We start from the raw sequence: 22,623 nt of genomic DNA, 5'->3' as shown, positions 1-22,623 counted from the left end.
TCTGCAAAGACTACTAGGATGGAGGTGAATGGAGGAATTGCTAAACAACTGTCAGGGCTGGGGAAGTGCCTGAGGACAGAATGACCACTCCCAAATACCTGCATGAACACCGCACAACCTTCTCTTACATAGTAGGTTGTAAAATCAAGTGACTTTTATGCAACATGGTAATTTTCCCATTAAAAAAAAAAAGAGAAATCTCGTTTAAGTCCCAAGAATTCTTGAAGTGAACTTCTTTTATCTGTAGTGGATTAATTGTTTTGACATATCTTGTAGTAGGCTTCCTACAGTAAGGATCATGTTCTGTTTGCAAATGCGAGATAAAATTGTTATTGAAAGGGAAACTTTAGCAATTTTGTGTGGCTAGTGCATAGAAACAATTCATATTTTAAAAAAAAGCTGAACAAATCAGTTGTTTCTGAGTTTTGTAAAAATATTCAGGATTGCAAATCTTTTCAGTCAAATTCCCTTAGAACATTATTGTTACTATTCAAATTTAAATTCTGTCAAAAAGATGCTTGGGTCTAGGAAAGCTCTTTAGTGGAAATGTTTATCATCTGCCATGTCCATTTATACCATCTTCAGTGTGAGATGTGTTTATAAGTATGAAGGATGGGAGATTTTATCCTACTGGGAATCATCTAACCATAGCCTCATGGATGATAGCGGAAACTGAGAGGTTCTTATGTTTTAACACCAGCCAGAGTATCAGCACTTCTAAGCCCCAGTTCACAAAAATCAATATGAAGAAGGCTGAGTGACATGCTCACAAAATGGGTTGCATTACAGGAAAGAAACCCTGAGTTTGGGGAACCCACATCTTTTATAATGGGAAGTAGAAGAATACCTGCCTTTGCTCAGCAGGACAACACCATCATGATCTTCAAGGTTCTAAGCAAATTGGGTCTTTGCTCTGGAGGTAGACATTCTCTCTGTTTTCTCAGGATTGTTTACCACACAAATGTTCTCGATGAGATAGTTCAAAGGATGCTCAGAATTTCTGCTTATAATATATACAGAAATCTGAGGACCACATGAAAGACTGTCTTCCAACATGTAAGTGACATAAGTTTAGATTTACAATCCCCAGTATTCAAATCTCTGTATCTGTGTCTAATTCACAGCTTGCTTTTATCACCACAGTGATATGTCCAAAAATTATTAACCGTGATATCAAGCTTCTATTTCTTTGAGATCTTGTGTCAGTGTGATTTTGACAATAATGTTGTGTACTGAGAATTTAGATTAATTTGGGTGTATAATCTGAGGTATTATCTTGAATACTGATTTACAAATACAAGGAATTAAAAAAGCTTTGATGATATGAATTCCCATATTAAATTAGTTTTTTACATTTTCATTAACTCAGATGATAAATTTTCATTTCCAAAAAAGAATATATAACACTATACAATTTATTTCAGTTGGGATATATGATTATTCTTAGTCACTTATAGAAAGTTACAGAGTATCATTGGGAAATTGTTCTTGGCTGTATAACATCTAAGTAGAAATTGATTAATGATGAGTTCTTTTAGGAAGTAGCTTTAATTATAACTCACATGTTTTAATGTATAGTGTGAATTCAGTATTCTAACTCCGCCAATAGGAGAAGGTAGATGATATAGGTCAAAAACAAAAATTTAGGCTATCAATATGGAGTTCAGTGAAAAAAGACAAGTTTGACTTGCTGCAATTTAATGCTGGGCCTGCTGTCAGTTCCTCCTGTCCCATACATGCACTAACACTACCAAGACCTTAGAAGATGGGGAAGATTTTCCTAGTGGACATAATTCAGTTTTTCTCAGCTTTAGGGAAAATCTCTATTTCCCTTAGTGGTCTTTTTCTTAAAGTTATTGTCACTTGCCTTTTCTCATCACTGAAGTGGTTAAAACCTAAAAGTAAAGATTAAATTTAGGTATAAAACACAGTATCTAAGCCTTTTGTCCAAGGGACAGGAATAGTCCTTTAAACTCACGGGTGGTGTCACTATGGAGGTCGGCTGGGTAGCCATATAGGCCAAAGCTTTAATAGTTCAAAGTATAATCCTTTTTCTTTTGTGTTCCTACTATGTAGCTCTTTCATGAGCTTATGTTCACCATAGGAATCACATCATGGGCTCTGGAGTTCCAGATCCGGGCTAAATATCTTTCCTTCTCCTTGCTGTGAAAATGCATTCTGCTTTAGTCATCACCAAACAAACTTCATCAACTGAAGTAACTCACTTATCTCAAGTTATGTTTTACAATTATATAATCATATTATTTTCTACGATTGTAAGATTGACTCAGATTGTATAGTGATACTTTTGACAAAGTTAAAAAGGAGTTAAACAGTACAAAGGTACTATATAAACTGCAGCATTTGAAGACAGTCTCCCCCCAAAAAGTAACAAATTTTATTGGAAAATATCGGGATTGAATGGGGGAAACTCATTCCTCAGGATCCCAGCAGAGCAGTCAAAGGGGATGGACACTACTGTCCCAAACTGTGTGCTGTGGGGAGTCTCCCGGGTTAATAGCATGACATTTTAAATATCTGGAGACTAGTAGGCACAGCCCAGAGCTGGAAGGACAAGAGGGAAGCCACTTGGCATGAGGGAGTTTAAATGAGGAGAAAAATATGAGCTGCGGTTATGTGTGATGAAACTTTGAGGAGAGAAAGAGATATTGAAGAGGATTGTAGGCATGTTGCGCTGTGCGCTATGTTATGAATTGCCTCATTATTGCTTCCTCAAGAGATCTTTAGTAAAGGTCAATATTCATTTTCAGTCTCTTTTTAAAACTTGATGCGTTTTTGGATGGGATGCTGACTTGCTGCTGGGTTGGGCTAGAGGTGGCCCAGCTTAGAAGAGTTACATATATAACTCTAATCACATATGGAAAGAAGGTGGAAATAAAATTCTCTTATAATATTTGACAAGTATTCCAACAAAGATAATATTAATGGGTGGTTGATAGCTTAGACTTAATTTGATGACTCTTCGGTATGCAATGAGTTACACATACAGACACCATGCATACACTAATTTTGCACTATTTTATATTAAGCCTTCCACAATATGATTAAATAATAATCCATCATTCGTTCCCCTGTTTAAGGATTTAAAGTAAAATAATTATTAATTAAATGAAACTAAATAAGAACCCCAATCATAATCAAGATTATTCTGAAATTCCAATTTTTGAAAACTGTTCCTTTGAATCTCAATTAGGCCTTAATTTTCCTCCTCACAACATGACAAGGAGGGCAGGTAAAATTTATAAACTAAATATTTTCATGCTATGGAGGCAAACATGTAGCCCTCTAAGAAGAATTATCTTGTCAGATTATTTCTCTTCTAACAGATTGGTCCCAGAAAGCAGGTTTCACCTTTAGCAATTTGAGGGGCAAGAAATACTTCATTTTCCCAGTGAAGATAGCACAGCATTATTTATCATTTCTGCAATAGCATAATTACTCACTCAGCATGGCAGCCATGGTTTATAGAACCATGCTGCAGCTTGGGTTTGTTTATTGGTCGCACTTTCCACAGCTTTCCATCATCCAGTTTCATCCCTTAGCCACTGAGCTCCTGGGATAATCAGTGGTCAGGCAAAATCATATAGGTGCAAAGAACCTCTTTCTTATCATTATATTAAGGGACATCAGTACTTCTAAAATATACACTGATAGATGCTGTTGTGTGCTACAACCCTGTTTATTGCAACTTATAAAATAAAATATGAGATTTCTACATGCATTAGCAATAAAACCTCCATGAACAGGTCCTGATGACACAAGTTTATTGGTTTTGAAATACCTAACAGGGTCCCTTCTTGTTTTCAGTCTCCACAAATTATCTTTGGTCAAGGACCAGTTACAAAGTAGTAATTAGAATTATTTCACATGAGACACCATTATTTGGCTTTAAAATCTATTTTATTTTATTACTGAAATGACTTTTAAAAATACCTATTTTCCTATCTCTGATTTTCCTTTGGTATATATTCTCCCTCATGCAGCCTGTCCAAAGTGTCCAGGATTCCTGAAATAACACCAATGAATTCCAGTCAGTGGCATATACTCCCCTCCTGGACAGTATATCATTCTTTACTGACGTTCTCTAATACAACATTGGTGAAGGACGCTGAAGTACCTAGACTAGAGTTGTTGAATACCTCCTACACTTGAGTCTATCTTAAGCCTTAAACATCTCCTCTCATCCCCAGCCTGACATTCCTCTTATTCACCCAACACTAAAAGAGAAAGTGAGAAGGGCCACAGCTACATTTCCTTCATCATCCAAAAGTCACATAGAAACTATTTAGTAGATCTTATTTTCTGTTCTTAAGAATCAATCCTGTTTTTCTTTAAAATTTCACTATTCAAGATTCATACTTCTTTTCCCCCAGGCTAGAGCTATGACCTAGGCTTCCTTGGAGAATAGCAGGTTTGGGGATTCTGACTCTTAAGACTTTCCTTCTTCCAACCCCATCTCTAACCCTCAGGTGTCCAGGACTAGAAATAGGGACAGGAAAGCCACAGAATCTTAATTGGATGGGCTGCTTCTTCTAGTGGTAATGTGTCCTCAGCATCATGGTGACTCAAACTGGTTTTCTCTGAAGTGATGGAGAAGGTTTTTGGCCCCCCTCATCACTGAAGATACTGTTGATAGGAAATTAGACCTCCTATCTACCTTGTCCACATTTTCAAACCTCCAGCTACTTCTCTAAGTTGAGACTCTTATTGTCCCAGCAGACACTGGTCTATCCCACAGCTTCTGTCATTTCTTTTAACTTCCATACTCTTTTTATGGAATTAGGAGGGCTTCTTGGGATGACTCCTTGTCCCCACAGGACTTTAAAGAATTAAGAAGTGGTGGAAATAGTTGGCCATCTTCTTTTTGGTCATGCTGTACCAAATTCCCTTTGATTTTTGTTACACACTATTCCTGGGAACTTCAGGCTCTCTCCTCATTCACACAGAAAATTTCTAATTTCTGTAAACTCTGGAAAGACTTCTACTTCAACAGAGGCCCCGGAATAGGTCTGTTGACATTCAGCACAATGAGGAGGAAAAAAAAAAAATTAGATGGCAGGATTATCCTTTGTTGGCACCCAGAATTTGTATCAAATTTCTCTTGGAGCTCCCCCTCACCTAGATTTAGAAGTTACTCCCATTCATTTATAGTAAATCAAGACAACTTACGGGAGAATGGATGCTTCATTCCCATCAAGCCAGCCCAGTCTTATTCTTAAATTGACTGGTGGAAGAGAAGGGTATGTGGATTGGTTTAGAGCATAGATCAGTTTGGGCTCCTCTTAGTAAGACTTAAGTAGGAGGTTCCAGGTCCCCACTGGTGGTAACCAGTGTCAGCTTGGTATGTAGTGTTGGGGGACTTTTTCAGCTGTACTTATCTCTCATGATGGCCCCTTAATTTGTGTGTCTAACTTCTACCTGCTACATATAAAAAATAGTGATTCAACTTATAATGTGACAAATAAGCTTAGGAAGCAAACAAATCTCCTATGATAACAGAGTGTATAGAAACATTTTTGAATACACAATCATGAGGATCACAAAGAATACAAAAAACAAAGTGTAGAGTATCTTAAAATAATAAAGCATGGAAGCATCAGCAATGATTCCATTCTTTCCCAACATCGAGCTATTTCTGAGCTGTTAGACAAATACCACCTGTGATAGATGTTTGGGGAAATATAGAATTAGAAAATCCACAAGTCACGAGTACAAAAAAAATCAATAGGAGTGCATTCATGGCAAATATTGACAATATAATGCAGGGATTAGTGATTTTCCTGTAACTGAATTGATTCTGATTATCCTCAAATACTTGAAGACAAGTCCTAAAGCAACCCTTCGAGAAAACAAAACAACAAAAAGGTGCAGTATGGGAGCAGTAGAAGCAAGAGATGTGAATATTCTAGTGGTGTACCTTGAGAAAACATTTTTTATTCGACATTTGAAGAAAGGGAGACCAAACAGGGCAGGAATTTATCTACTTAAAGTAGAAAACAGAATTTGTAAGACTACTACAGAATAGGAAAGAGTCTTTGGAAAAGTAAAAAATAGTATTACTAGCACAGCTAACATTTAATGAGCAATTATTCTGTGCAATGCACTATTCTAAGTCAACTTGAAAATATTAACATATTCAATATGAAAGCACTTTAAAATAGCAGATGTGATAATACCAAGGCTGAAATTGAACAGAACTTTTTGGCAATATAATAAAAACAGTTAAAGAATATATACTAGCAAGTATTTTTCTGTACTATCTTCAAAGTGATCATCTAAACCTATACTACAAAAAAAAAACTATTCATGTAAGAATTTTTATTGGTGTATTATCATATTTTACCTCTCAGTTTAAGCAAAATGGATTTTTTGGCAAAACCTTGTATTCATTAGTCAAATTTATTCATACCATTTTAAAATTAAGGAAATACTTTCTGATTATAATAAATAAAAACAGGACATGATGAAATTTCTTGTAATCAAAGCAGAGATATTAAAACATCACAGAAACACGATTCTTCTACTGGGAACAATTTGAACAGTTCAGCTTGACCCATAAGGCTGGCCTCTGGAGTCTCCATTTGTCCTGGCCGAACTGCTACAGAGCAGTATTATATGTCAATATACCTACCCTCTGATGTGGAAAGACAGGCCTTATATATTTTCTTTTAGTCCCCTAATTTCTTATTATGACTGAAGTATGACCAGTTGACAGGGAAAGATGTGATAATGCTCCTTTATTCATCTGGAATATGCTACCTAGAGTTAGCATTCCATATTGCTGATCGAGCATCATTTTTTAATGCGAAGACCACTGGATTTGGAATATAAAACATTAACTATCTCATGTACTATCAAGGAGACTTTCATAAATTCATTTGATCTCATATTTTTCTTTTTATGTATGAAATGATTATTGTATTGAGAACATGCTTGTCAACTGCTATTAAAAAAAACAAGGGTATATTATTTATCCAAAGAAAGAAATTGCCATTTTTGCTCTGTTACTCTAAATAATAACAGTAAAAGTATCTTTTTAAAATTAAATTTTTTACATGTTTCTGCAACTAATGCAATACAGTGATATTACTACAAATGTACTCATTGCATCTCTAGACAGTCAAGGTTTATTTTTCTTTCCCAACTCAGTCCAAAATTATGAAATATAATTTAAAAGGTGACATAATAGCAAGGAGAACATCCTAGGGATGTATTAACTGTAAAAGCCACACATGCATTTGCTTTGACAACAAAGGAGCATGAGATTCCTAAGTATTTGGGGCACATGGAAGATGATATCACGAATACAAAAATCCTTCTCTGTTTATCAGCAATAACATTCAAAGCTGTTGGTTGACACATTTGAATGTCAAAGAAGAGAGAGAATAGAAACCTTGCAGGGGAAAAGTATGGTTTGGTTTTCTTAGGATTCTGATACCTGATTGAGTACAAGTACAGCAACCTTCCCTCTAGATAAACTAAGCTGGCATAACAGAGAAGAGTTATTATCTGTTGCTGAGCTTGAGAAAAAGCAAATATTTACATGCAAAAAATGAGGGCATAAGAAGATTATAAAAACTTTCTCATTGTAATGAAATAAAATCCTGCCCTCCTTCTTACCTATGTAGCCCATTAGCAAGTCTGTAGGCTGAGTACAAAGCACCAGTAGGTGAATTCTAATTCTACAATTGATAACTAAGCTCAGATAGACTTGAAGTGGTAAATTCCGGAAGCAGCATTTAGGTATTTATTTTTTTTTAATAACTGAAGCATCCTCAAAATATTTTAATTTGTATTCTATATGTACTTCCCCAGGAGTTTTGTTTTGTTTTGTTTTGTTTTAATCTAGCACATGACCCAGAAGTACAAATCAACTGTGAGATTACCAGTAATTTTCCTTTTGGAGAGGAAAATATAAATTCATAAATCGAGTATATATTCATATATATCAGATCTATCCAACTCTATTTTGTTGATCTATAAGTACCTGCATTAGAAAAATGTGTTAGTTACTAAGACTTTATAAATTGTTTTAATATCAGGCAAAGCAGGTAAATAAATCGTATTAGTTTTATTTTTCAGATATATCCTTTCCCTGAACTTTTACTCTCTGATAAAAGGCTAAGAATTGTATTTTCTGAGTCAAAGAGACAAAAATATAAACTGTGATTTTTGTTTAAACCATGATAAATGTATAAATTCAGGAAATATTGACATTTTTAAGTATTTCATTTTTTTCTTATAAAAAGATGTTATTTATACTTTGTTATTAAAAGTGTTAAATGTTAAATTTTCTACTTAGTTATTTTTGTATTTTTTAATTTATATATTTAAAAAATTTTATTATGGTGAGAACATGTAACGTGAGATCTAGCCACTTAAATTTTAGAAGTGCACAATACAGTTTTGTTAACTGTAGGCACAATGTTGTAATGCAGATTGCTACAACTTAATTGTCTTATATAACTGAGATTTTATGCTCTTTGATTAGCAAGAGCTCATTTCACTTTCCCATCTCCCTGTACCCCTGCAACCACCATTCTACTTTCTGATTCTGTAAGTTTGACTATTTTAACATCTCATATAATTGGAATCATGCAGGATTTGTCCTTCTGTGTCTGTCGTATTTCATTTAGCATAATATCCTTGAGGTTCATCTATGTTCTTGCATGTTGCTGTATTTCCTTCTTTTTTAAGGCTAAATAATATTCCATTCTATGTGTACATCACACTTCATCTACTGATCCATCAATGGATATGTAGGTATAACCGTATCTTCTTGAATATGAGAAGTCATATGTTTCCCAACATATTACTAAAGAGTTTATTATAATAGCTTTCTTTTGATTTTTACATTTATAAGTTTTCATGTTATTTAAAAGAAATTCATCAATTGATGATTTTGCTTTCTTCTTCTTAGAGAGTTTTACTATGAGTTTTGTTTTATTAACCAGTACTTCTCAGGATTGTTAATGACTCTAAAAGACAGTTTAACTTGTTTCCTTGCTAATGGGAATGCATCAAGTTTTTCTCCATTAAGGGCAATGTGTGTCTGCATATATTCACATGTTTTATATCTGTTCGTGTTTGTTTTTGTGTGTACATGGGTTTTGTGTGCGTGTGTCTAGTTATCGTGTTAAGGAACACCACTATTCCTACTCTATTAAACTTATTTTAAGTTCAAGAATAAATGTTAATATTTTCAAGTGCATTTAGGTATCTTTGGAGATAATGCTATGATTTTTCATTTATTAATAGTGTGAAATATACTAATATTTCTAGTATTGATCTATCTCACATTGTTACTATGAATTTCACTTGGTCATCGTGTATTATCTTTTACTGACTGCTTAATCCAATTTGCTAATATCTTACTGAGCATTTTCAGCATCAGTTTCAAGTTTCTTCTTCCGGTTTTACCAGCAGGGTTAGGCTTACTTCATAGACAAAATCCCAGTGTTGTCTTTCTCTTCATATGTGTTCTGAAACATTTAATTATCAAGGGAGTTATCTTTCTTCAAAGTCTGGGTGGATTTAACACACAACACTGGTCAGTCCTTGTGCCTTTTTGTGGAGTAGAGGAAGTGATGAGGGTAAAGAGGTGATGCCTTTGAACTCGATATTTTTCTCTCTTTATTTCGCCTATATTCAGTGGTCATCTTTGATCTATAAACTGGTATTTCTTTAGGTCAAAAGTATTTTTTATATTGAATATTAGATTCTTCCTCAATATTTTTTCCTAAAATGCTAACTTCATGTACCTAGTATGTGTATTTTTAATCCCCCATGTATTTTACTTTATAATCACTGTAATCTCTTTGTCCACTTCCTTTAGGAGATAAAATTCCCAAGTTTGCATTTGCCATAATTGAGTATTCAATGGCTTTAATTCTTCTCTTCATTGCTTCTAAGGCAGCATTTAATCTCCTTTTGTACTTCAGGTTTCCTTACAATCTTGCCTTAACTCAGTTCACTCTCCTGGCTTAGTCATTAGTGAGAAAAATATTATTTGTTGTATCTTATCTAGTGTTTTCCCATTTTTAAATATTTTAACAGAGTATTTTTTTTCTGGGCTGTACATGTATATCTCATAAATATTTTGTTCAAAACTAAACCTTTTTTTCTGCTTTTTTGTTCATTACGTTGTTAAACATTTTAAAAATTTCTATGCTATTGTCTGTATATGTATATATACTAATATTTAAACAAGGTAATACCTACACATTCTCCAGATTGCCCATAAATAGTGCTTGTAAATTTCTCTCGATTCCTCCTCTATTGATCTGATTATTGGTAGAATTCTCGATAGATCTCCATTTGCAGAATCTAAAAGACCCAACCCTTAATCAATTTTACATATTAAAAGGGTTGCACATTTTATCAAGCTTAGCTCTTTTCTTCTGCCGGTTTACTTTCCTTGTAAAACCTCTCTTCATTTACTTGTACTTTCCACCTGTGTTGAACTTCTTGGAATACTAGAACTAGAATAGATACAGAAAAAAAAAAGGAACTAATGGTAAATTTGAAAGAATAAAGTGACCATGGACACTTTTTAAGCTAGGTATTACCCATTGGTTGTGGTTACTAATGACCAACAGATGTGGAGATGGATTATAAAACAGTGGGTTTTTTTTTGTTTGTTTGTTTGTTTTTTAAAGATTTTATTTATTTATTTGACAGAGATAGAGACAGCCAGCGAGAGAGGGAACACAAGCAGGGGGAGTGGGAGAGGAAGAAGCAGGCTCATAGCAGAGGAGCCTGATGTGGGGCTCGATCCCGTAACGCCGGGATCACGCCCTGAGCCGAAGGCAGGCGCTTAACCGCTGTGCCACCCAGGCGCCCCAAAACAGTGGTTTAATAAGGTCATCTCCTCTTTTTTTTCCAAAAGGCTCTACTGTCCTACTTAAGCATCTAATTTGAGATTTTATTAATTAGCCTTTATACAGGAGTCTGGACAATATTAACCAGTGTTCTTAATTTATAATATTGTAGAAAAAAAGTATCTCTGTGTTTTAATGAGACCAGTAATGTTTGTAAGAAATCCTGTAATACAAATCTATTAGATGTTTATTTTGCATCAGACAGATGTTGCAGAAAATAAATTGGCATAATAAATATCCTTCTTGATGATTAAAACATATAACTGTAAACAAACATCACAATAAATAATCATTACTGCAATACTGAGGTAAACACAGAGCTACTGATATGTTTAGGACTTAGATTCCTGGGCTTAGATGGGCTTTCCCTATTTTGTTTTCCTGCTTTTCTTGACAAGCTGTCAGTGATCACTTCACACTACTGAAAATATAACTGCCTTTAGCAGTTCCCTCCCTGCTTCTAATCTCCTACTTTGAAGCAGAAGCAGAAAATTAGTTTGGCTGAGAGTCAGAGCTAGCCTGGATGTTGTATTACACGGGGGTCAAAAGTCTCTGAAAATGGACTAGGGGCTTTATTTATGGAAGAAAGACTATAAACCTTTATTTCATTGATCTTCTCTTCCTAACTTTCACACTTGCAACTGCTGCTTCGAATTTTCGGGTTTGGTGGTCAGATAAATAAGACATTATTATAGAACAAACTTATATATATGCCCCAGATCTCTTGTGTTCTACGCTAGTGAAAACTACTGCATCTTATTCTGCCTTCTCTTTCCAGTTCCTAGCAAAGTTCCTACCATATGGTAGGTATTCAGTGTATGGTAAATTGAACCAAACTGAAATACTGATTGTATACCCCTCCAGTATGCCACATGCACCAGGGAACTTGGTATGTAGAAAACTAAACTCATCATCCTTGTCCCCTACTTGTTTGGTCTTTCACCTTCTGCATTTTCTATTTTGATGAGGAGGCCAACCCTTACCCACTCACATAGGCTAGGAGCCTAGCGGCCAACTCATGTGTCTCTTTTCCCCTCCCTATGCCTGGTTAATTGATAACCAAGTCTTCTCTATTTTCTCTTCTAAATATATCTTAAATCCATGACCTCCTCTTTACCCTCACTGGCCTGCCTTGGTGAAGATACCCCCCCCCCCCAGTTTTGTAATTTAATATTCCCTAGTAGTCTTGTTCCTCCCAATTCTTTTTCAGATCTCTGGCCAAAAAAAAAAAAAAAAAAATGTTAAAATAGAAATCTGAACATTAAATTTAGCTCTCCTTAACAGAGATGAGAGTTCAGAGAGGCCAAGGCAGCTAGAATTCACAGGGCAGAATAGCAGACAAATAAGAACCATATATAGGAAGAACTTCAAAGATTTGAAAAGGTTTCCCTTGAGTCTTTACCAGAATACTGATCAACACATGTGTGTAAGGAAACAACCAAAGGCCAGAGAAAGAGCTACTGGTAAGGAAAAGGCAGAACAACTTCTTGACCTCATTCAGGGACATGTCTAGTTTATGTTCCTACTAGCTAGAGTAGAAAACTTTGGAGTCAACTAATGAAGCATTGAACTTTACATCGGAATCCAGGGATGTACTGTATGGTGACTAACACAATATAATAAAAAATCATTAAAAAAAAGAAAAAGAAAAAAGAAAACCTTGGAGTCAGGTAGGATACTCAGAAGGATAATTTCCCACTTGTGTAGAAAAATTCTACCTAGAGTAAATGTTGTTCTGTCTCCACTAGACAAAACCTTAAAGTTAACTTCAAAAGGACTAAAATTTTCCCACAGAACTTCACTGCATTTGAGGGGGGAAAACCCCGACTATTTAGAAAAATACAGCATAAAACAAGGTCTAGCATCCTATAAAACTCACAATGTCTAACATACTATAAAAACCTACCAGGCATTCAAAAAGCTGAAAAATATCAAAAGGAAGATAAAAAACAATAAATAGAAACAGACCCAGAAATAACACAGTTGAGAGATTTAGTGTTTAATGACTTTGAAACAGTTAAAACCTATGTTTCAGAAGGTAAATGAAAGCATACAATGAGAGACATGGAAGATACAAAAAAGTCCAAAATCAACTCCTAGATTAAAAAAAAAATGTCCAAGATGAAAAAATACACTGAATACAATTAGGAGCAGATTAACCATTGCAGGAAAAAAATAGTGAATTTAATCACATAGTAATAGAAACAATTCAAAATAATAAAGATGAGGAAAAAGAAAAAAAATAGTTATCAGTGGGCTATAGGCCTTTCAGTTACCTAAAAATGGATAATTGAGTTCCTTAAAGGAAAGAAGAGAGAAAGGGTTGCAGAAAATATTTGAAGGCATAATTGCTGAAAATTTTCTAAATTTGGTAAATAGAGCTCTCTTCATCCTATCCAATGTCCAAACTCTGATTTCCTTTTCTTGAACTTGCTACTAAATTGAACATTGCTAAGAGACAAACTCACATGGAATAAGTGAGCCTGAAACAAAGCAAAGGAAAGCTGCTGTTGGTCAGTCACCGTGACTGGAAGGAGTTCCAGAAGTCCCCCCAAACCCACCAAAAGCGGTGCTAGTGCGATTGATCACCTGGTTCCAGAGTGAGAACTCTGTAAGCAACAAGAAGTTTCCATCAAGAATTAGCCACTCCCTGACAGCAATTCCTGGTATTCATACCCATCTCTAAGACTCTTCACCTAATAAACTAGTCTGCTGCTTGTTTACCCCATATGCCTCTCTTCCCAGATCTCCTTGCTCTCTAATGTCTATGAAACTTTCTCCTTTGTTGTCTCCTCATATGTTTTATAGCTACCTATGAATTACTCTTCCCCCGGGGGTTAAAACTTCCATAACACAGAAGCCACTACTACCTGTAAGCTATTTGTTTCTTAGTGACAACCACCACCCACTCTGGTCTGTGTCTAGAACAGAGCACATGGTGATGACTACTTGTTAACTTAATTGGAAGAGGAAACAATAGGGAAAATACTCATCGGAAGAGAAGTCTGTACCTCAGCCATTTCTAGACTTGAGAAATTCTGACTTTCTAGTTTGACATAGTTCTCTGTTAGTCTTTTATTAAATACTAATAAGGATTTTTACAAAATAATTTTGTAATGATTAGAGTATGTGTCCATCTGTTTTTACTGCATCAGTTCTGAGTTTAAATAGATGGACAAGTAGTCAAAAAATTGGGCTACAAGTTCCATAACATCTTGTGCCATAGATTACTGTTTGTTTGTTTTATACAACATGCTTTGATATGTTCAGTAAAACATTTTAGGTAAAGGGGCACAGAAATGATTACAGAGCAACTCTAGTCACAGAATAAAGAAATGTATCTAGCATTATCTCCAAAATATATTAAAAATAATCTTGTTATAACTTACCAGCCACTAAATTCAGTGAAGCATATTAAATAGCTTTATATCCCAGTATAATCTTATTTCTTTCATAATGCTATTCATTAAAGAATACTCTATTGTAAGGTATCAAAAAAAGATATCAAATCTTCCTTTGTCTTGTTTTAAGCTAAGCCATGTTTCCCACCTTTTTCTGTACTTGCTAAAAATAAAATGAAAAATCAAACGACTATCCAAAGTGGCTTTTAAAAGGGCTATATCACAGTTCCTGTAAAATCCTGCCTGATTTAAGTCCTATGAGTACCTGGCTCTCTTGAGATGGCAATGCATTGCTCACAGAACAGTGCACTATTCAAGCTTGTCCATGGAGTCTCATTTATCACAATGATCTGTGGGCATGATAACATAATCTATATACAATGTTTAGTTTTCTCTGGGTTGGTTGGGCATTTTTAAGCCAGTTACTCAAAGATTATCCCTTCAATCCTACCTCATATATATATATATATATATATAACTCAAGCTCTTGAGATATATATAAAATATATTAAATATATAATATATTATATCTATATATTTTATTCTATTCACTTAAACTAAAAAAAGAAAAATCACCCATTTTTTCACACAAAAGCCCTTACCTCTGACAACCACCACTGTCTTCTCTGTATCTATGAGCTTAGGGTTTGGGTTTTTTTTTTTTTTAAGATTTTATTTATTTATTTTAGAGAGAGACAGAGAGAGCACGTGCACATGTGTGCGCAGGGGGTGGGGGCCGAGGGAGAGGGAGAAAGAGCCTCAAGCAGACTCCATGTTGAGCACAGAGCCCACACAGGGCTCAGTCTCACAACCCTGAGATCAGGACCTGAGCTGAAATCAAGAGTCAGACATTTAACCAACTGAGCTGCCCAAGCACCCATCTATGAGTTTAGTTGTGTGTGTGTGTATGTGTGTGTGTGTGTGTGTGTGTGTGTGTGTGTATTTAGATTCCACATATGAGAGATCATGTAGTATTTTTCTTTCTCTGACTTATTTCATTTAGCATAATGCCTTGAGATCCATCTATGTTGTCATAAATCACAAAATTTTGGGGTTTTATGTATAAATAATATTCCATTACATAAATATAATTCATATTACATATATACCACAACTTATTTATCTGTTCATCCATTGATGGACACTTAGATTACTTCCATATTTGGGATATTGTAAATAATGCCAAAATGAACATGGGGATGTATAAATGTTTCCAAATTAGTGTTTAGTTTCCTTCAGATAAATATCCAGAAGTAGAATTGTTGTGTCACGTGGTAATTCTATTTTTAATTTTTTAAGGATCCTCCTGTTTTCCATAGTAGCTACACAAGTTTACATTTCCACCAACAATATACAAAGTTTTCCTTCTTTCCATGTTCTCACTAACACTCATTATTCCTAGTCTTTCTGACGATAGCCATTCTAATAGAGGTAACATCTCATTGTTTTAATTTGCATTTCCTTGATGATTAATAATGTAGAGCATTCTTTTTTTTTGTATCGTTGGCTATCTGTATGTCTTCTTTGGAAAATGTCTATTCAGATCTTCTGCCTGTTCTTATATCAGATTTTTTTATTGAGTTGTGTGACTTCTTTGTATATTTTGAATATTAATCCCTTATCAGATACATGATTTGGAAAGATTTATTTCCATTCAGTTGGTTGACTTTTCTTTTTGTTGCTGGTTTTCTTTGCTGTGCAGAAACTTTTTATTTGATGTAGTTCTATTTGTTTATTTTTCCTTTTGTTGTTTTTGCTTTTGGTGTCTGATTCAAAAAGAATATCACCAAGACCTCTGTCAAGAGCTTATTACCTATTTTTTCTAGAAGTCTTATGGTTTCAGAGCTTAGAGTCAAGCCTTTAATTCATTTTGAGTAATTTTTGTGCATAATATAAGATAGTGGTCCAGTTTCATTCTTTTGTATGAGGATGTCCAATTTTCCCAACACCATTTATTGAAGAGGTTATCTTTTTCCCCATTGCATATCCCTTGCTCTGTTGTCATAAATTAATTGCTCATATATGTTTGGGTTTATTTTGGGGATCTCTATTTTGTTCCATTGGTCTGTGTGTCTGTTTGTCAACACCATACTGTTTTAGTTACTGTGCTTTATAATATAGTTTGAAATCAGGGGGAATCCTATCTTACTATATTAATATTTTTTATATACTGGACTTTGTACCTGGACAGATAATCCTCTAAGATCTAGTAAAATGCAGGGGGCATTGCAAATCAAATGGGTACAGATGCATTGAGAGTTCTTCTTTCATCATATCTAAGGCCAGCTGAAGGTCAGCATTTGGACAGAAAACATCATTGAAAGTACAAATGGGCAAAGTTTATGTTGTGGGTCTAGAATAAAGTGCGGTTTAGATTTCCTTCTACTCACCACTTCCAGAAATGACTCTAAAAGAGATCTTGAGAACTCTGTCTTCTCAATATTTCTCTCACTCTTTTACTTTGTCTCACATTCTCACTCTCGGGCTGAAATAGGGACCTGAAATCAACTATGTAGCTAAGGGAACAGCCTGGAGTCTGAGACAAATCAATATTTTCCCCTATCTCTATCCACAGAAAAAAGCACTGATACTGTAGTAGCCATAAGCAAACCTTGTTGTGCTCAGATGTTAGTTTTTAAACACCCAGCCTTACCGAAAAGAATAAGAACTTCTTACAAAAATATCTGATTCCAGGGATAGGGCAAAAAGGGGCCAGATGAAGCTGGAACATCTTGGTGAGACAGAGAGTAAGAAAGTGTTCAAAAATAATGACATGCCGAAAGAACATTAGATACAGCTAGATGGGGTTCCCACTGGCCATTTCTGGGGTACTTTGAGCATCAAAATAAATGAATACCACAACGGATTGTAATCCATCAAATGAAGTAGGAAATCACTGAGTCTTTTATGATAAGTAAATAAACACAAATAGAAGAGAAATGAGGACATTGATTTTCTTTAATTAGTGTGCCAGCTGATAAATGTGGAAGAAATGATTGAGTAGAAAAATGGGAACATTTTGGTAAAAATTGATTCAGGCCAGACACATAGGTGATACTACAGCTGCAGAAAAAGCTGGATGAGGAGCAGAGTGTTGCTTGTTCTCAAAGTGACTTACCGTAGACTGCTAAGTAGTAACAAAATAGTTACTAAACAGTGGAGAAGAATGAGGGAAGAAAAGCAACTAAAAAATGGAGGAGGTAGACAGCACTTGACCCGATGATCCAAATTAGCCTCATTAGGAAGTGGCATGTAGACATCTTGTATTTTGGGATGTGATACCCTGAGAAGGATACCTTGTCACTTCTGCATTATTCCAGCTAGAGATGCACGACTTGAATCTAAATTATGAGAACATATTAGTTAAATTCAAATTAAGAAACTTTCTAAAAATTACTAGCCTGAAGTTCTCAAAAATGTCAATGTCATGACAAAGACAGGCTGAGAAACTCTTGCAGATTGAAGGAGGGAAAGGATACGAAAACTATAAACACAGTATGTGACTCCAGACTTGGAATATGCACCACAGATTTGATGAAAATATTACCTCAGTGCGAAATTTCCTAAATTTGGATCATCATCAAATGCTATTTTGAAAATATTTAAGTTTGGAAACCACTATTCTACTTAGTGGTTAGTTTTGGGTGAAGAATTTCTTCAGCTGAAATGTTTTGATTAATATTATCTATTTTCTACTATAGAGCATTTTGGTTATAGTTTTCTGTAGTTCTTTTTTCCTTTCGCAGGTATTTTTTTGAACAAAATTCATAGTTCAAGAGCATCCTTTTCTAACAGTATGGTGAAGTGCAGTTTCTTTAATGGAAGATGTTAGTAGTTTGGGCAAAGGATGGTGGTTGGCATGTCTTCCTTCTCTTTCATTTCTGCATCTTTCTTAATTTTACCCTTTTACTTTTTTTTCCCCTTTCACTGCTATGGCCCCAGATCAAATAGGCAACTGACATTAGTTTTCAAAACCAGAATTTCTTTTATAATTTCATCTACCAGAATCCTCAAAACATCCAGACTCTTAGTCCTTCAAAACATATTTAAATTATATGCATGGTTTTATTTTCATGGCTGTTAATGACACAAAAAAATGTTTCTAAAATGGTAACTAGGAATTATACAATGTAAGTCATATCATGACAATTGTATTATTATTGCTTTTCCTCTGGTTTTAGTGTACCCAAATAATGTGCAAATGCTATAAATGGTAGAGCTCACTTACATTAGACTGTTAACTTACTGTTGGAAGCAATGCAACTAGCCAGGTTTCTTTGAATGTTCTCCTGATCAGCAGTATGGTAGGTGTTTCTCGGCTTTGTTTTGCAAATTTAGAGCACTCTTACCTTTTTATGGAAAGCCATCTCACCTGTGGGCCGTCTTTGATTACGGCCTCCTCCTGGCAGCATTTCATAATGCCTCAAGGCTGAATTAAATTTATCCTGTTCAGTGTTTCCACAATTTTTCCATTGCATGGTAGTCCAGTGGTAGATCAACAGGTCTGTATGCCTATTACATGCCGAGTTCCTTGAAGGCAAGAGTCTTGCTCCTTCAGTCTCACAGAGATTAAAGAGGATACTGTCTCTACTAATTTAATTGGGTGGGGTTGTTACAAATGGACCACATTTAAGTTTTAGCCCAGCTCTTGAATTTACAAAATGTGTCCTGAGTTGAATGTGCACTTGGAAAATCCTGCTGCAGGGAACTAAAATGTTCTGTATGGAGCTATGAGAGAAAGGTGGGAGTTTTTTTCCTGAAAGGAAGAAGATAGAAAAGAGAGAAAAGAACCAAAGTATATATAAGAAAGTAGAGAAGTAGCGTACTTTTCAGTATAGAAAACTGAAACTAGAATCCAGACCAGGCAAAGAGACTTTATTTTTAAGGTACTGATTAACACACAACTTTAGGTATTTGCAGTGCTACAATGGGCTGCAATATAATTTCTTTGTGGTTCTCAAGAATGTAAATCAAATCTGTTAAAAAATACATATGACACGTGTACAATTTTTGTTTTATGAACATTGAGGAAAATGCTGAGTTATATGACTTGGTCAAAACAATTAGAATAAGAACCATACACATGGAACAGCTACACAGTTTTGAAGCTAAACTAAATCAGTGGAAGTAGAAACTCGGAAGGAAGAATGACCACAGAACTATAAACCTACAGATAAGTTACTAAAATCATGAGTAGGATTTTCCAGAAAATGTAACTGAAGGCTTCAGGCAATCTCATCTGGTGTTTAAGAAGCAGTGTGTCCTTGGTGATTTCTAGAATTTTTTTTCATTTCTACACAGGCACAGCACCAGGCACCTAGTAGCCTATATATTTGCCTAAGATGTTATACCTATATACTGCCTGCTAGTTTTAGAAATAAATGTCTAGCGGGAACTAGAAAATTGGAAAACACCAAAGTAACGATAGAGTAATGGCTAAACAATTCGTAGTACATATGCTCTTTTTTGTATATGCCATAATTTCAAAGATTAAAATTTATAAGTTGACATAAAGTTTTTAAGATACAATGTTATGTGAAAAAGACACATTGACCCATAATACATATGCAATCGTCCTGTTTTAGGAAAAAGCTCTGGAAGCGTGTGTGTGTGTGTGTGTATAATATTTATTCATTTGAAAGAGAGATGGAGAGAGCACAAACAAGGCGAGAGGCAGAGGCAGAGGGAGAAGCAGACTCCCCACTGAGCTGGGAGCCTGATATGGGACTTGATCCCAGGACCCTGAGATCATAACCTGAGCAGAAGGCAGACGCTTAACCATCTGAGCCACCCAGGCGCCCCTGGAAGCATATATATTAAATTATTAACAACAGTTGTCCCTAATGAAAGAATTTGTTTGGGTATAAAACTAGACCTCCACTTTTCATTCCATATCCTTTTATACTATTTAAAGTATTACGGGAATATATATATATATATATATATATACACACACACACACACATATATATATATAAATTTATATAAATATGTATATGGTAACAATAATAGAATATCTATGAGTATATAATTTAATGTCCATACACTAGAAAATAAAACTTCTGTGCTTGAAACATGGCTAAATGAGTGAATAAAAAACACTTTCTGTTGCAATTAGAACACTGGATAAATGTAAAAATTGTGTGTATATTTATATGCATATATGTTTAGTGCTGAATTCATTAGAAAATAGTTGAACTGGCAATGCACAGATACCCCCAATAAATGGGGAGGGGTAAGAGTACATGTCAAGCGAGAATTATGTATGGCGAATCCTTGTTGGATATGCATGTGCTCCTTAGACTCAGAAATAGGCCATGACAAATAGATCTTTGATGTTCTTTCTTTATTCAGCTGCATTGCAGCATAATTTCGTAAGGTGACACCGATTTTACTTGTACAATTCAGAGAGTTTTGATAGGTGCGTAATTACATAACTACCACCACAATCAAAGTATAGAACAATCTCATCATGTCAGAGATGTTTCTGGTGCCCCTTTGTAGTCAGTACATGTCTACCACACTCAGCTTCTGGGAACCATTAATCTGGTTTCTGTCTTACAGTTTTGTGTTCTCTAGAATTTCATATAAATGGAATAATACATTAGCTGTTTTAACCTGACTTCTTTCACTTACCAGAATGCTTTTGAGATTCATTCTTGTTGTTATGTGTATTAGTAGCTCATTCTTTCCTTTTATTAAAGTAGCATTTCTTCATTGTGTGGCATACCACAATGGGTTTATTTATTCACCAGTTAATGGATGTTATAGTTGTTTTCCAATTCAGTGTTATTTCACACAAAATTGTGTGGACATATATTTTCATTTCCCTTAGTGACTATTTAGGGAAGGGACTGCTGGGTCATATAGTAAGTACCTATGTAAATTTCTAAGATAAACTGCCAACATGTTTTTCAAAGTGGCTATAGTAATTTACATTCTCATCAGAAATCTATCAGAATTTAGCTATTTTGCATCCTTGCATAAAGCTTGGTTTTGTTATCGTTGTTATCATACCTTTGTTTTATGTTCTAATAGATATGTAGCCATATATTGTCATGGTTTCAATTTGCATTCCTTTATTATGTTAATCAGCTATGGTTTTTTGCTAAAGTATCTGTTTTAATCTTTTACCTGTTTTTATTATTGAATTGTTCGTTTTCTTAATATTGAGTTGTAAAAAACCTTTATATATTCTATACAAGCCCCTTTTCAGATACATGATTTGCAGATGTTTTCTCCCACTCTGTGGGGATTGTGTTTAATTTTCTTAATGGTAGTTTCTGAAGAGCAAGAGTTCTTGATTTTTTACCAAGTCCAATTTTTCTGTTTTTTTCTTTGTCCATTTTTTTTGCTTCATCAAAGACATCTTTGCCTAAATAGGTTCATAAAGATTTTCTCATAATTTTTTTCTACAAGTCCTAGTGTCTTATGTGTAACATTTAGGCCTGTGATTTATTTCAACTTGGTGTTTGTGTAAGTTGAGAGGTAAGGATCAAAAATCACCTTTTTTTTTTTTTTTTGTATATGGATGCCCAATTATTATAATATCATGTATTCAGAAGACTCTTCTTTCACCAGGGAAAATCAATTACTGTAGAATTAGTCAACTATATATGTATGGCTCTATGTTGGGACATTCCTTCTGTTTTATTGACTTGTGTCTCTCTTTCTATCAATACCACCCTCTCTTCATTACTGTAGCGTTAAAATATAGATTATATAGTAAGCTTGGTAATCTTTACATCAAGTACCACAATAACATCATTACTTTCGTTCTTTTAAAAAATTGGTTTGGTTGTTCTCTGAACTTTGAATTATCCATACAAAATTTAGAATTATCTTGTCAATTTCTAAAAAAAAAAGACTGATGAGATTTTATTTCAGATTGTATTGAATTTATAGATCAATTTTGGAGGATTTGGCATCTTAACGATTTTTAGTCTTTTAATCCATAAATTTAGCATCCTCTCAATTGCTTTGATCTGTTATTTTTCTTATCATTGTTAATTTCCACCATACAAATCTTGCATATTTTATTAAATCTATTCCCAATAATTTCACAGCTTTGATATATTTTAAAAGGTATTTGAGTTTCTAATTTCAATTTCCAAATATTTTGTGCTCATATGTATACATATCATTAATTTTTCTATATTGACCTGGCATTCTGGGATCTTGAAAAATTCATGTGTTAATTATGTGAACTTTTCTAGAGAGTCTTTAGGGTTTTCTGAATAGGTAATCATAATATCTGAGAACAAAGACCATTTTGTTTCTTCTTTTCCAATCAGCATGTCTTGTATTTTTTTCTTCCTTTA

Source organism: Ursus arctos, unplaced genomic scaffold, assembly GCF_023065955.2.
Source record: "Ursus arctos isolate Adak ecotype North America unplaced genomic scaffold, UrsArc2.0 scaffold_10, whole genome shotgun sequence".
Classification (NCBI taxonomy): domain Eukaryota; kingdom Metazoa; phylum Chordata; class Mammalia; order Carnivora; family Ursidae; genus Ursus; species Ursus arctos.
The sequence above is the reverse complement of the archived record's forward strand: the minus strand, read 5'-3'. Positions refer to the sequence as shown.